The sequence below is a fragment of the Bombina bombina genome, chromosome 2 (genome assembly GCF_027579735.1).
Source record: "Bombina bombina isolate aBomBom1 chromosome 2, aBomBom1.pri, whole genome shotgun sequence".
NCBI classification, from domain to species: domain Eukaryota; kingdom Metazoa; phylum Chordata; class Amphibia; order Anura; family Bombinatoridae; genus Bombina; species Bombina bombina.
The window spans coordinates 70,627,531-70,640,426 of record NC_069500.1 but is presented as its reverse complement, the minus strand read 5'-3'; the positions used below and the strand labels follow the sequence as shown (position 1 = coordinate 70,640,426).

At 40.5% G+C, this 12,896-nt stretch overlaps 1 protein-coding gene across 1 annotated transcript in view; it reads left to right on the top strand.

Moving 5' to 3' along the window:
• MYO5B (myosin VB) overlaps window positions 1-12,896 on the top strand; it is a 575,225-nt gene that overhangs the window by 395,877 nt on the left and 166,452 nt on the right. The gene's annotated exons all lie outside the window — the stretch shown is intronic.

Sequence of the window (12,896 nt, the reverse complement as noted above, 5' to 3'; positions counted from 1 at the left end):
GGAAAACATTTTTCTAAAAATAGAAGGGGAAGAGAACGGCACACCTGGTCTATCCCATTCCTTATTAATAATTTCTGTAAACCTTTTAGGTATTGGAAAAACATCAGTACACACCGGCACTGCAAAGCATTTATCCAGTCTACAAAATTTCTCTGGCACTGCAATGGTATCACAGTCATTCAGAGCAGCTAAAACCTCCCTAAGTAACACGCGGAGGTGTTCAAGCTTAAATTTAAATGTAGAAATATTAGAATCAGGTATCTTTCCTGAGTCATTAACATCACCCACTGACTGAAGCTCTCCTTCCTCAGCTTCTGCATATTGTGATGCAGTATCAGACATGGTTCTTAAAGCGTCAGTATGCTCTGCATTTTTGTCTCACCCCAGAGCTATCTCGCTAACCTCTAAGTTCAGGTAGTCTGGCTAATACCGCTGACAGTGTATTATCCATGACTGCCGCCATGTCTTGTAAAGTAAACGCTATGGGCGCCCTAGATGTACTTGGCGCCATTTGAGCGTGAGTCCCTTGGGCGGGAGTCAAAGGGTCTGACACGTGGGGAGAGTTAGTCGGCATAACTTTCCCCTCGTCATATTCCTCTGGTGATAATTTTTTTAAAAACAGAATATGATCTTTATTGCATAAAATGAAATCAGTATATTTGGTACACATTCTAAGAGGGGGTTCCACCATGGCTTTTAAACATAATGAACAAGGAGTTTCTTCTATGTCAGACATGTTTATACAGACTAGCAATGAGACTAGCAAGCTTGGAAAACACTTTAAATCAAGTTAACATGCAAATATAAAAAGCGGTACTGTGCCTTTAAGAGAAACAAATTTTGTCAGAATTTGAAAAACAGTGAAAAAATGCAGTAAATCAAACGAAATTTTTACAGTGTGTATAATAGGCTAACAGAGCTTTGCACCCACTTGCAAATGGATGATTAACCCCTTAGTTCAAAAAACGGATCAAAAAAACGAAATAGATGTTTTTTAACAGTCACAACCAACTGCCACAGCAAGCTGTGGTCCTACCTTCCCCAATAAACGACTTTGGAGAGCCTTTGAGCCCTTTAGAGATGTCCTATAGCATACAGGGGACTCCTGAGGGAAGCTGAATGTCACAGTTTGTAATTTTAACTGCACCAACTGTAACTTTTATACTATAACAGTGGAAAGCCTCAGTAAAACTGTTTCTAGTCAAAATTTAAGCCAGCCATGTGGAAAAAACTAGGCCCCAATAAAGTTTTATCACCAATGCATATATAAAAACGATTAAACATGCCAGCAAACGTTTATATTGCAATATCATAGGGGAATTACCCCTGGGAGTAAGCATGATACCAGTCGTTATTAAATCACTGTTTTCAGGCTTAACTTACATTAATCCGGTATCAGCAGCATTTTCTAGTGTTTTCCATCTCTAGAAAAAATTATAACTGCACATACCTGATAGCAGAATAAACTGCACGCCATTCTCTCGCTGAAGTTACCTCATCTGTGTAATCCCCTCAGACATATGTGAGAATAGCAATGGATCTTAGTTACAACCTGCTGAGATCATAGAAACCTCAGGCAGATTCTTCTTCTATTTACTGCCTGAGATAAAATAGCACAACTCCGGTACTATTTAAAAAATAACAAACTTTTGATTGAAGAAAATAAACTAACTATATTTAACCACTCTCTCCTACAACATCCTAGCTTGTTGAGAGTTGCAAGAGAATGACTGGCTATGACAGTTAGGGGAGGAGCTATATTACAGCTCTGCTGTGGGTGTCCTCTTGCAACTTCCTGTTGGGAATGAGAATATCCCACAAGTAATGGATGATCCGTGGACTGGATACACCTTACAAGAGAAATGCAAGATAGAAGTGATAAATAGTGACACAAATATATAATAAAGCATATACGTGTGTGTAAAGTTCATATAAGGATATATGGATTCTTCCTGAAAATCTTCAATCTTCTGATTTTTCTTGTTTGATCCTCATATGAAAGAAAAAATATGCCACATAGCGTAACTCTGTAACCTTATTGCAGTGCAGAATATGTGTGTACAAATGATTACTCACATGGGATGGAGCTATAACCAAGCTCAGGTGAATGCGCACACCCACTTTTATACTGTTGGGTAAACAGGGTCTTGTACAGGATATTTGGATAAAATGATTTATTAAAATACAAATATAAAAAGCGTCACAAGAGCTGCTGAAAACACCATGTACAACAGGATTGGCAATACAATGTAGTAATTGCTCAAAGTGAGCTGAACACAATACCAGAGACAGTGGTAAGGAGTGCAGAAACTAAGGAGGTTGTGTGGTTTAGTTTCTGCACTCCTTACCACTGTCTCTGGTATTGTGTTCATCTCACTTTGTGCAATTACTACATTGTATTGCCAATCCTGTTGTACATGGTGTTTTCAGCAGCTCTTGTGACGCTTTTTATATTTGTATTTTAATAAATCCTTTTATCCAAATATCCTGTACAAGTAACTGTTTACCCAACAGTATAAAAGTGGGTGTGCGCATTCACCTGAGCTTGGTTATAGCTCCATCCCATGTGAGTAATCATTTGTACACACATATTCTGCACTGCAATAAGGTTACAGAGTTACGCTATGTGGCATATTTTTTCTTTCATATGAGGATCAAACAAGAAAAATCAGAAGATTGAAGATTTTCAGGAAGAATCCATATATCCTTATATGAACTTTACACACACGTATATGCTTTATTATATATTTGTGTCACTATTTATCACTTCTATCTTGCATTTTTTCTTTTGTGATACTATGGTATTTGTTGTTATTCCTTTAAAATGATGTCACCCAAGATGGCGTCAATAGGATTGAACTTCAATCCTATTGGCTGATTGCATCATCCAATAGGATTTTCCCTGCCTTAATTCCGATTGGTTGATATAATTCTATCAGCGAATCAGAATTGAAGGGACGCCATCTTGGATGACGTCATTTAAAGGAACCTTCATTCAGTCGTCGGATGAAGATAGAAGAGGATGCTCTGCGTCGGATGTCTTGAAGATGGACCCGCTCCGGTCCGGATGGATGAAGATAGAAGATGCCGTCTGGATGAAGACTTCTGCCCGTCTGGAGGACCACTTCGCCTGGCTTCGTTGAGGACTTCGGCCCGGTTGGTGAAGACTTCTCAAGGTAGGGTGATCTTCAAGGGGTTAGTGTTGGGTTTTATTAAGGGGAGATTGGGTGGGTTTTAGAGTAGGGTTGGGTGTGTGGGTGGTGGGTTTAAATGTTGGGGGTATTGTACTTTTTTTTACAGGTAAAAGAGCTGATTACTTTGAGAGCTGATACATTTTAAGAGCTATTTGTAATTTAGTATATGGTAGGGCTTTTTATTATTTGGGGGGGTTATTTTATTAGGGGGATTAGATTAGGTGTAATTAGTTTAAAAATCTTGTAATTTTATTATTTTCTGTAATTTAGTGGGGGGTTTTTTTCGCACTTTAGATAATTGTATTTAATTGTAGTTAATTTAGGAAATTAATTTAATTGTAGTGTTAGGTGTAATTGTAACTCAGGTTAGGTTTTATTTTAAAAATTTGTCTTTATTTTAACTAGGTAGCTATTAAATAGTTAATAACTATTTAATAACTATTGTACCTAGTTAAAATAAATACAAAGTTGCCTGTAAAATAAAAATAAACCCTAAGCTAGCTACAATGACTAGACTTAGTTTTAGGGGTTTATAACTTTAATATAGTGGCGGCGACGTTGGGGGCGGCAGATTAGGGGTTAATAATATAATGTAGGTGTCGGCGATGTTGAGGACGGCAGATTAGGGGTTAATAAGTGTTAGATTAGTGGTGTTTAGACTTGGGGTTCATGTTAGAGTGTTAGGTGTAGACATAAAATGTATTTCCCCATAGGAATCAATGGGGCTGCGTCAGGAGCTGAACGCTGCTTTTTTTGCAGGTGTTAGGTTTTTCAGCCGGCTCTCCCCCATTGATTCCTATGGGGAAATTGTGCACAAGCACGTTTAGCCAGCTCACCACTACCGTAAGCAGCGCTGGTATTACAGTGAGATGTGGAGCTAAATTTTGCTCTCCGCTCACTTTTCTGCGGCGAACGCCGGGTTTGTAAAAACTCGTAATACCAGCGCTGTCTGTAAGTGAGCATAAACTGCTCGTTAGCACCGCACAGCGTTACCGACAAAACTCGTAATCTAGCCGATTGTAAATTAAATATCTCCTTAACTTTTTATTTTATGTTGCAATAAATGTATCCCTTCAGATAAAGCAGGCAATTTCATGTCATTTTAAAGAACTTTCTAATTTATTTCCTTTATTACATTTTCTTTGTTCTTTTGGCATCTCTTGTTGAAAAACAGGAAAGTAAGCTCAGAAGCGCGTACATTCTGAAACACTATATGGCAGCAGTTTTGCAAGAATGTTCTATATTTGCAAGAGCACTAGGTGGCAGCACTTTTCCCTGCCATGTGGCGCTCCAGGCATGTGCACATTGCCTACCTAGCTATCTCTTCTACAAAGAATACAATGAGAACAAAGTAAATGTTATAATAGACATAAAGTGTATGCTCTTCCTGAATAACAAAAGAAACATTTTGGGTTTCGTGTTCCTTTTACTTGTGGATGAAGACAAGTGTTTTTATGTTGTCGTATTGGGGGGCAGGCGCTTTCATAGCTATTGTGCCCCCCCCCCGCACAAGCCTATGTAGGAGGTGGCCTTTGGGAATCCAGGAATGCAGGTGATGTCACCGCACATGGGTTGTAGTGACATCAACAAGCCCTGGAAACCCAGAAGTACTAGGCAACTGCAGGGAGCTTAAAGGGACACTGAACCCAATTTTCTCTTGTTAAGTGTATCCAGTCCACGGATCATCCATTACTTGTGGGATATTCTCCTTCCCAACAGGAAGTTGCAAGAGGATCACCCACAGCAGAGCTGCTATATAGCTGCTCCCCTAACTGTCATATCCAGTCATTCTCTTGCAAGCCTCAAACAAGATGGAGGTCCTAAGAGGAGTGTGGTGTTTTATACTTAGTTTATTCTTCAATCAAAAGTTTATTTTTAAATGGTGCCGGAGTGTACTGTTTATCTCAGGCAGTATTTAGAAGAAGAATCTGCCTGCGTTTTCTATGATCTTAGCAGAAGTAACTAAGATCCATGGCTGTTCTCACATATTCTGAGGAGTGAGGTAACTTCAGAGAGGGAATGGCGTGCAGGTTTTCCTGCAATAAGGTATGTGCAGTTAATATTTTTCTAGGGATGGAATTTGCTAGAAAATGCTGCTGATACCGAACTAATGTAAGTAAAGCCTTAAATGCAGTGATAGCGACTGGTATAAGGCTTATTAATAGAGATACATGCTCTTATAAAAATGTAATATAAAACGTTTGCTGGCATGTTTAATCGTTTTTATATGTATTTGGTGATAAAACTTATTGGGGCCTAGTTTTTTTCCACATGGCTGGCTTGAATTTTGCCTAGTAACAGTTTCCTTAGGCTTTCCACTGTTGTAATATGAGTGGGAGGGGCCTTTTTTAGTGCTTTTCTGTGCAGATAAAAATACTGACAGAGACATTCAGCTTCCCTCTGCATGATACAGGACATCTCTGGAGGGCTCAAAAGGCTTCAAAGTCGTTTTTGAGGGAGGTAAAAAGCCACAGTAGAGCTGTGGCAGTTGTGACTGTTTGAAAAAAAAACAAAAAAAAAAACGTTTTTGTCTTTTATTATTCAGTTTTGGGTATTAAGGGGTTAATCATCCATTTGCAAGTGGGTGCAATGCTCTGCTAACTTGTTACATACACTGTAAAATTTTTATTAGTGTAACTGCCTTTTTTCACTGTTATTTCAAATTTTGACAAAATTTGTGTTTCTTAAAGGTGCAGTAACGTTTTTTATATTGCTTGTAAACTTGTTTAAAGTGTTTTCCAAGCTTGCTAGTCTCATTGCTAGTCTGTTTAAACATGTCTGACACAGAGGAAACTACTTGTTCATTATGTTTGAAAGCCATGGTGGAGCCCCATAGGAGAATGTGTACTAAATGTATTGATTTCACCTTAAACAGTAAAGATCAGTCTTTAACTATAAAAGAAATATCACCAGAAGATTCTGACGAGGGGGAAGTTATGCCGACTAACTCTCCCCACGTGTCAGACCCTTCGCCTCCCACTCAGGGGATGCACGCTAATATGGCGTCAATTACATCAGGGACGCCCATAGCGATTACCTTGCAGGACATGGCTGCAATCATGAATAATACCCTGTCAGAGGTATTATCCAGGTTGCCTGAATTAAGAGGCAAGCGCGATTGCTCTGGGGTTAGGAGAAATACAGAGCGCGCAGATGCTGTAAGGGCCATGTCTGATACTGCGTCACAATATGCAGATCATGAGGACGGAGAGCTTCAATCTGTGGGTGACATCTCTGATTCGGGGAAACCTGATTCAGAGATTTCTAATTTTAAATTTAAGCTTGAGAACCTCCGTGTGTTTCTTGGGGAGGTATTAGCTGCTCTGAATGACTGTAACACAGTTGCAGTACCAGAGAAATTGTGTAGGCTGGATAAATACTATGCGGTACCGGTGTGTACTGATGTTTTTCCTATACCTAAAAGGCTTACAGAAATTATTAGCAAGGAGTGGGATAGACCGGGGGTGCCTTTTTCCCCACCTCCTATATTTAGAAAAAATGTTTCCAATAGACGCCACTACACGGGACTTATGGCAGACGGTCCCTAAGGTGGAGGGAGCAGTTTCTACTTTAGCAAAGCGTACTACTATCCCGGTTGAGGACAGTTGTGCTTTTTTCAGATCCAATGGATAAAAAATTGGAGGGTTACCTTAAGAAAATGTTTATTCAACAAGGTTTTTATTTTACAGCCCCTTGCATGCATTGCGCCTGTCACGGCCGCGGCGGCATTCTGGTTTGAGGCCCTGGAAGAGGCCATCCATACAGCTCCATTGACTGAAATTATTGACAAGCTTAGAACACTTAAGCTAGCTAACTCATTTGTTTCTGATGCCATTGTTCATTTGACTAAACTAACGGCTAAGAATTCCGGATTTGCCATCCAAGAGCGTAGGGCGCTATGGCTTAAATCCTGGTCAGCTGACGTGACTTCGAAGTCTAAATTACTCAACATTCCTTTCAAGGGGCAGACCTTATTCGGGCCTGGTTTGAAGGAAATTATTGCTGACATTACTGGAGGTAAGGGTCACACCCTTCCTCAGGACAGGGCCAAAGCAAAGGCCAAACAGTCTAATTTTCGTGCCTTTCGAAATTTCAAGGCAGGTGCAGCATCAAGTTCCTCCGCTTCAAAACAAGAGGGAACTTTTGCTCAATCTAAGCAGGCCTGGAAACCTAACCAGTCCTGGAACAAAGGCAAGCAGGCCAGAAAGCCTGCTGCTGCCTCTAAGACAGCATGAAGGAACGGCCCCCTATCCGGCGACGGATCTAGTAGGGGGCAGACTTTCTCTCTTCGCCCAGGCGTGGGCAAGAGATGTTCAGGATCCCTGGGCGTTGGAGATCATATCTCAGGGATATCTTCTGGACTTCAAAGCTTCCCCTCCACAAGGGAGATTTCCTCTTTCAAGGCTATCTGCAAATCAGATAAAGAAAGAGGCATTCCTACGCTGTGTGCAAGACCTCCTAGTTATGGGAGTGATCCATCCAGTTCCGCGGACGGAACAAGGACAGGGTTTTTATTTGTGGTTCCCAAAAAAGAGGGAACCTTCAGACCAATTTTGGATCTAAAGATCTTAAACAAATTCCTCAGAGTTCCATCTTTCAAAATGGAAACTATTCGGACCATCCTACCCATGATCCAAGAAGGTCAGTACATGACCACAGTGGACTTAAAGGATGCCTACCTTCACATACCGATTCACAAAGATCATCATCGGTTTCTAAGGTTTGCCTTTCTAGACAGGCATTACCAATTTGTAGCTCTTCCCTTCGGGTTGGCTACAGCCCCGAGAATCTTTACAAAGGTTCTGGGCTCACTTCTGGCGGTTCTAAGACCGCGAGGCATAGCGGTGGCTCCGTATCTAGACGATATCCTGATACAGGCGTCAAGCTTTCAAGTTGTCAAGTCTCATACAGAGATAGTTCTGGCATTTCTGAGGTCGCACGGGTGGAAAGTGAACGAGGAAAAGAGTTCTCTATCCCCACTCACAAGAGTCTCCTTCTTAGGGACTCTTATAGATTCTGTAGAAATGAAAATTTACCTGACGGAGTCCAGGTTATCAAAACTTCTAAATGCTTGCCGTGTTCTTCACTCCATTCCGGTAGCTCAGTGTATGGAGGTAATCGGCTTAATGGTAGCGGCAATGGACATAGTGCCATTTGCGCGCCTTCATCTCAGACTGCTGCAATTATGCATGCTGAGTCAGTAGAATGGGGATTACACAGATTTGTCCCCTCTGCTAAATCTGGATCAAGAGACCAGAGATTCTCTTCTCTGGTGGTTGTCTCGGGTACACCTGTCCAAGGGTATGACCTTTCGCAGGCCAGATTGGACAATTGTAACAACAGATACCAGCCTTCTAGGTTGGGGTGCAGTCTGGAATTCCCTGAAGGCACAGGGATCGTGGACTCAGGAGGAGAAACTCCTTCCAATAAATATTCTGGAGTTAAGAGCGATATTCAATGCTCTTCTGGCTTGGCCTCAGTTAGCAACACTGAGGTTCATCAGATTTCAGTCAGACAACATCACGACTGTGGCTTACATCAACCATCAAGGGGGAACCAGGAGTTCCCTAGCGATGTTAGAAGTCTCAAAAATAATTCGCTGGGCAGAGTACCACTCTTGCCACCTGTCAGCAATCCATATCCCAGGCGTGGAGAACTGGGAGGCGGATTTTCTAAGTCGTCAGACTTTCCATCCGGGGCAGTGGGAACTCCATCCGGAGGTGTTTGCTCAGTTGATTCATCGTTGGGGCAAACCAGAGTTGGATCTCATGGCGTCTCGCCAGAACGCCAAGCTTCCTTGTTACGGATCCAGGTCCAGGGACCCAGAAGCGACGCTGATAGATGCTCTAGCAGCGCCTTGGTTCTTCAACCTGGCTTATGTGTTTCCACTGTTTCCTCTGCTCCCTCGACTGATTGCCAAAATCAAACGGGAGAGAGCATCTGTGATTCTGATAGCACCTGCGTGGCCACGCAGGACTTGGTATGCAGACCTAGTGGACATGTCATCCTTTCCACCATGGACTCTGCCTCTAAGACAGGACCTTCTGATACAAGGTCCTTTCAATCATCCAAATCTAATTTCTCTGAGACTGACTGCATGGAGATTGAACGCTTGATTCTATCAAAGCGTGGCTTCTCCGAGTCAGTCATTGATACTTTAATACAGGCACGAAAGCCTGTTACCAGGAAAATCTACCACAAGATATGGAGTAAATATCTTTATTGGTGTGAATCCAAGAATTACTCATGGAGTAAGGTTAGGATTCCTAGAATATTGTCTTTTCTCCAAGAGGGCTTGGACAAAGTATTATCAGCTAGTTCCTTAAAGGGACAGATTTCTGCTCTGTCTATTCTTTTGCACAAGCGTCTGGCAGAGGTTCCAGACGTCCAGGCATTTTGCCAGGCTTTGGTTAGAATTAAGCTTGTGTTTAAACCTGTTGCTCCCCCGTTGAGCTTAAACTTGGTTCTTAAGGTTCTTCAAGGAGTTCCGTTTGAACCCCTTCATTCCATTGATATTAAACTTTTATCTTGGAAAGTTGTGTTTTTGATGGCTATTTCCTCGGCTCGGAGAGTCTCTGAGCTATCTGCCTTACAATGTCATTCTCCTTATCTGATTTTTCATGCAGATAAGGTAGTTCTGCGTACCAAACCTGGGTTTTTACCTAAGGTGGTTTCTAACAAGAATATCAATCAAGAGATTGTTGTTCCATTGTTGTGCCCTAATCCTTCTTCAAAGAAGGAACGTCTTTTACATAATCTGGACGTAGTCCGTGCCTTGAAGTTTTACTTACAAGCTACTAAGGATTTTCGTCAAACATCTTCCCTGTTTGTCGTTTACTCTGGACAGAGGAGAGGTCAAAAAGCTTCGGCAACCTCTCTTTCCTTTTGGCTTCGCAGCGTAATACGCCTAGCCTATGAGACTGCTGGACAGCAGCCCCCTGAAAGGATTACAGCTCATTCTACTAGAGCTGTGGCTTCCACCTGGGCCTTCAAAAATGAGGCCTCTGTTGAACAGATTTGCAAGGCTGCGACTTGGTCTTCGCTTCACAATTTTTCAAAATTTTACAAATTTGATACTTTTGCTTCTTCGGAGGCTGTGTTTGGGAGAAAGGTTCTTCAGGCAGTGGTTCCTTCCTCTTAATCCTGCCTTGTCCCTCCCATCATCCGTGTACTTTATCTTTGGTATTGGTATCCCACAAGTAATGGATGATCCGTGGACTGGATACACTTAACAAGAGAAAACATAATTTATGCTTACCTGATAAATTTATTTCTCTTGTAGTGTATCCAGTCCACGGCCCGCCCTGTCCTTTTAAGGCAGGTCTAAATTTTAATTAAACTACAGTCACCACTGCACCCTATGGTTTCTCCTTTCTCTGTTTGTTTTCGGTCGAATGACTGGATATGACAGTTAGGGGAGGAGCTATATAGCAGCTCTGCTGTGGGTGATCCTCTTGCAACTTCCTGTTGGGAAGGAGAATATCCCACAAGTAATGGATGATCCGTGGACTAGATACAATACAAGAGAAATAGATTTATCAGGTAAGCATAAATTATGTTTTTTTTCTTTCCTGATTCACATAGAGCATGCAATTTGAAGCAACTTTCTAATTTACTCCTATTATCAATTTTTTTTGTTCTATTTCTATGTTTATTTGAAAAAGAAGGCATCTAAGCTAAGGAGCCAGCAATTTTTTGGGTTCAGAACCATAGACAGCACTTGTTTATTGGTGCTGTCCAATCAGCAAGGACAACCCAGGTTGTTCAACAATAATGGTCCTGCATCTAAACTAACATTCTTGCTTTTCAAATAAACATACCAAGAGAATGATGAAAATTTGATAAAAGGAGTAAATTAGAAAGTTGATTAAAATTGCATGCTCTATCTGAATCACAAAAGAAAAGATTTGGGTTCAGTGTCCCTTTAAGGGAGCTGAAAGGGGGGTGGAGAAATAATTAAGACCCTCGGACCTCAGCTACCTTAAGGGCTAGATACACCCAAGACCCAACATTTGAAAGATAAGTGCCTGCACTTTCAAATGCCCAAAACCTTTTAGAGACGCCAATCCCTTCGCTTTACAGTTCATAAGAAACACTTGGACTAATCCAGCTGTATCCAGTGGAACTGGCAGGGGCAAATTTATTGAAACTGCAGAGCAAATAATTCACCCTCCTCAGGAGTTGTCTAGGACCACAAGCCAGATTCAGTAGCTCACTTGTTGTAACCGTCTCAACTGCAGTCAAGCAAAACGAAAATGTTTTAATATTGTGCTACTGCTTGCATCTAAGTATGGGCTAGATTACAAGTGGAGCTCTAATTTATCATTAAAAGTGGCTGCTTATTGCTACCCTGAGCTCGTGGTAAGCACTCAATTACCTCTGGTTAATTTTTTAAATGTCCCCATTTACCCCCCAAAAAAATACGTGAGGTCCCTTTTTAAAAAAACACAAAATGTAGCATTTTTTTTTTTATTTTTTTTTAAAAACACCACAAAGCAGTTTTTGGGGGTTAAAGTTGGTGGGTGTGGGGTGTTAGAAAAAAAAAAAGCACTGAAAAGTGCCTTTACATTGTGGTCTATGGGGAACTGTGTGTTCCCTGTAAAAAAAAAAAATATATATATATATATATATATATATATATATATACATATATATTTATGTGTTAATATGTGTATATACACACATAAACACATAAATATATATGTATATATTCAATTCATATACATAAATATTTACATTTTGTGCTCCAATCTGGCCCTTATGGGTTTAACCCCTACAAAGGGGTTAAACTCATAGTTAATGGCAGCTCCAGAGCAGTAGTGCCCTACTGTGAGCTAGCTGAATACATCTGGTAAGCCAATGACAAGGGACAACTATGTGTAGCCACCAATCACAAGCTAGCTCCCAGTAATGCGTTTCTGCTGCTGCTGAGGATATGTGCATATGCTTTTCAAAAAAGGATTAACGCAGAACCAAATAAATTTGTAATTGAAGTAAATTGAAAAGTCTAAAATTAAAATGCTCTGTCTGATCTATGACAGTTTAATTTTAACGGTCATGGCATTCTAAGGTTTACACGTATAACAAAAAAAGTAATGTTTCTTACAGGCTGGGCAATGTATTGCAGACCTTTTTGGCTGCCAATGGGTTAAACCATAAAGTTTTGGTTTTTATAGTAGTTCTAAGCTGTAATGAGACTATCATGGAAGTTCTCTCCTGGGCTAAATGAAGAGTAAGAAATCTTTATTAGCACATAGTGTTATATGCGGAAGACTCTAGTAAACATGATTTAAAGGGACATTTAACTCTATCATTTTCTCCTCTTTAATGTGTTTCCAATGGTCTATTTTGCCTGCTGGAGGGTATTTAATTGTTTGGCAAATAACTGTTTTACCTTTATTTATTGTTTGAAATAGCTACTTATACTTAAATACTTGCAGGCTCAGCCCGTTGTTATAGACATCTCTTAGATGAGAGTTGTAATAAGAAAAAACAGCTATTTTGAATACAGAAATAAACATAAAGTAACAATTTCCCATACATATGTAATGCTCCCCAGTAGGTATAACAAGTCATTTGGAACACATTAAAGGGACATTCCAGCCAAAATTGGAATTCACAAGAAGGCATTTCAGTTTTGAATAAAAACATTTTTGTTATATACATATATTAGCAAAAATGCTTCTAATAAAAGTTATAGCG